Source organism: Rousettus aegyptiacus, unplaced genomic scaffold, assembly GCF_014176215.1.
Source record: "Rousettus aegyptiacus isolate mRouAeg1 unplaced genomic scaffold, mRouAeg1.p scaffold_m13_p_2, whole genome shotgun sequence".
Lineage (NCBI taxonomy): Eukaryota > Metazoa > Chordata > Mammalia > Chiroptera > Pteropodidae > Rousettus > Rousettus aegyptiacus.
Window position 1 is genome coordinate 133,945,419 of NW_023416295.1, and position 3,819 is coordinate 133,949,237.

Consider the following 3,819-nt stretch of genomic DNA (forward strand, 5'->3'; position numbering starts at 1 on the left):
TAGATGCTTTACACAGTCAGCCAGTATTCATTGTCTTCTAGATAACTAAGATAATTGGGGATGCAGCAGTAAACCAAACAGACTTGGTTCCTGCCCTATGAAGTAATTACTATTAGTACTATTTTGTAGGTGAAGAAATAAGAGCTCCATGGATTTAACCCATTTCCTATTTAGAAAAAAAAGTGCAGTTCACTGCCAATGTTTATTTAATTTTACATAAACACGCTTTTTGAGGCTGAAGCAAATCTGACTGGTTTTCAATGTGAAAATAATGGAGTTATTTCTAAACAGAACTTGTCTCTAATCCTAATGTAACAGAAATGTATATGATGATCAGTATCGAATAATTTTTTTGTGTGTGGTAAATTTCAAAGCATGGAACATCACAGAGCTGAACATCACATTCCGCACAAAAATGTTGCGTTTCTCTCCCGGTCTTCTTGCCATCCTTGTTGTGCGAGCAGCAAACTCTGCAGCAATCAGTTGGATTCTGTTTCTCTGGTGTTGGTGGTATGCTCTTGGGGGAAGTGTCTTCCAGACAGGCGAAGAGGTGTGACATCATCAGAGTACGGATGACCTTGAAGACATTGCTGTCTTGGCTTGGGATGCTTTTCCAGCATTCTTTTAATCGACATCAGTCTGAAGTTTACATGGCGAATCGTGTACTCATGATTGTCCTTCCTGAATAGAATGTAGTAGTTCAGTACTGTAATGTTTAGAAGGTGGCAAAGGAATTTCTTACACCAAAACTCGTGCCTTTTGCTCTCAGTTGGATAAGAAGTGAGCATCTGACCAGCTGAGTCCACTGCTCCCATATTCTCTTTATAACCCACAATGACACATGACTTCTTAGTTTTCTTTTCATTTCTGTTGTCTACTTCAATCATAGTATCTTGTGGAGTGTTGATAACATTGCCACCTCCTAGTCACACCATTTCAGTGCCATATAAGTTCACCACAGAATCTGGCTACAGTCATCCTCTTTGCCATCCTTTTTTTTTCAGATCATTTGGCATCTATTTTCTGTTCAAATGAGCTGTCCCAACTGCATCGGTCCTGTTTTGATGTAATTCTCTGAAAAGCATGGGAGATGTATAGAAGTTATCCAGAAATACACAATGTCCTTGGCCAAAAGGTCATTGACCAAGGTAAGGACAATATGTGATGATTTCAGCTATCGGCTGAATCAAATTTGGGCCCTGTGCGAATAAGTTCATTCCACACATAACCAGATTGACTTTCACAGAGTACATATAGCTTGACACCAAACCACACTGATTTCATCGCAATGTACTGCTGTATAGCTAACAACCCCTTAAAATGCATCGGTGATTCATCAACTGCAATGATTCTGTTTGGAGTATATACAATTGAAAATTTATTTATGAGAAATTTGAACACAGGTTTGATCTTCTGCAATGAAATATGGGCCTTTGATTGAACAGCAGATATGTAAGAATTTTTGACAAAATACAGGCACCAAAGCAAAAATAAAAATCTTTCACTGGTCATAATTTGCCTGAGATAAGGTATATCCAAAAGAGGCCTAGTCAACCGAAACATCTCCAGCTCAGGTTTCTGCACAATACCTTACTTTGCAGTAACATTACTGCAAAACAAAACAAAACTAAACACCCTTTCACTTCGTCATTGTCAATATCTCTTCATTTATCTCTCCATTTATCCATTTGTGAAAATCCTTTTGGACCAGATGGCTTTGAAGCCAGCAAGGCAACTTGGCATTCATTTTGCTGTTAATTTTTGAAACTAATTCCTCAGTAAAGAACAGTTGAAAATACAGCAATGGGTATTGACATCAACTTTTCTGCCAGGTGCGCTAGTAAAGTTATATCTTTGTTGTAGAATCGTAACACGAGTTAATCATTTCAGAGAGCAACCCAAGTTAGCTAATGTAGGGCTATTTTCATCAGATTCCAAATCAGACAAAGGCCTGTCGATATAGTCTTCAAAAGCACTATTTGAAAAATCATCGGAATCATTTATTTTGGAAAAATCAGATTCATCAAATGAATCTTCGGCTAACAACTGTTCAAAAATGATGTTGACATCATGCATAGGAACAGTATGTTTTCTAGGATTTGACATTTTCAGCTATTGAGAATTACTATATTTCATAAATGGAAATACTGCTACTAAAAATGGAATGCTGTAAACAGAATAATGTCATTTGTTTTCAAAGACTATCAATGTACTAGAGTAATGTGAAGAAAATAATAAAAGTGAGCTATTTTGTGGCAAACTTTGGGGGTAAGGTTAGGACTGTAATCTGCGAGTTACCTTGGGGTAAATGCTACAGCTGCAAGCGCTGCCAATGAGTATTCTCGGGGCACCCGGGAAATGGGTTAACTTGCTTATTGCCACATTGTTTGTTAGTAAGTGGCAACTTCCTGGAGAGCTGTTTGACTTGAAAGCCCATGTTCTGCCCATTACACTTTGTTTTTTTCCTTGGTTTAACAACTAGCATCTTCGAGATTCAATAATACAAGCTAAATGTGGGGCATTCCAAGTATCATAAAGCATAGATAGTGTTGGTATGGGTTGTAATAAATTGAAAAAAAAAAAAAAGAAAATCCATGAGTCATAAACAGGGATGGGATGGAAGAAAATAAAGCTCTTCTTTAAAGAATAATGCCAAGGATGTGTAGAAAGAATTATGGAAATAGAAAATCACTATTTGTAACCCCCAATTTAATAATTGATAAGGCAAGGATTAATAATAGATCCTAAAACTTATACTAGGTAAAAGTTTTTGGAGACCTTGTTATTCATACAGTCTCAAAGTATCACCTCACAGATTATTTATTAGTTAAAATGGAAAAAAGTACCTTTACAGTGGATCAAATTTAGCATCTCCATTAATAAGACAAGCTCACCTTATACGATGCAATAATGAATACACAACACTGCAATAGTCTAACTCTAATCATGAGGAAACGAATTCAGAATGTAGAAAAGACATTCTATGAGACAACTGGACTGTGCGCTCTTTTCAAAAATCTATCTCATGAAAAACAAAAATAAAGAGACAGGCTATTTATTCCATGTTAAAATAAACTAAAGAGATATAACAACCAAATATGATGCTAAAAGCTTGGATTAGATTCTGGATCAAAAATTAAAAACAATTTTAAAAGACATTTTGTCATCAAGTGGGAAAATTTGAATTTGGACTATATATTAGATGATAATATTGAATTAAGTTTCTTGGTTGTGATAATGGCATTGTGGGGTTATGAAGAACAACATCTTAAGGTAAACATGCAGAAGTATTTAGGGACAATATGTCACATGTCAGGATGCCTATAATTTAATTTAATTTAATTTCTAATGCAGCACTAGAGTGCAGCATTTCTATGTATACACATCTATATATATGTATACACATGTGCATATATATAATATATTCACATATGTGTGTGTGTGTGTATACACTTATATATATGAGAGAGAGACAGATTGATTAAGCAAGCAAATGTAGCAAAACAATCTATGGGAAGGGTATACAGGTGTCATTGTATTATTTTCTCAAATTTTTGTGTTTGAAATTTTTCAAAATTAAAAGTTGGGCGGAAAAATACAAACAATGAAATTTTCTTTACCAACTAAATAAAGCTTGGTAAAGTAATACCTCCAGCCGCAAAGCTAAGCAAAGATGAAATTTCTTCCCCTGGTTCTAGAAAGAAAGAGTCTAGTTCCCAGATTTGCAACTGTTTGCTTCTATTGATGAAGAGTTTAATAAGTGTCAATCAAAATTTCAAAGAGACATAATCTAGTTAATATAACTTTGGTTTAAATTTA

General features: G+C 35.1%; 1 pseudogene; it reads right to left on the reverse strand.

Moving 5' to 3' along the window:
• Positions 1-349: 349 nt before the first annotated feature.
• Positions 350-2,106, reverse strand: LOC118613690 (annotated as a pseudogene).
• Positions 2,107-3,819: the final 1,713 nt, after the last annotated feature.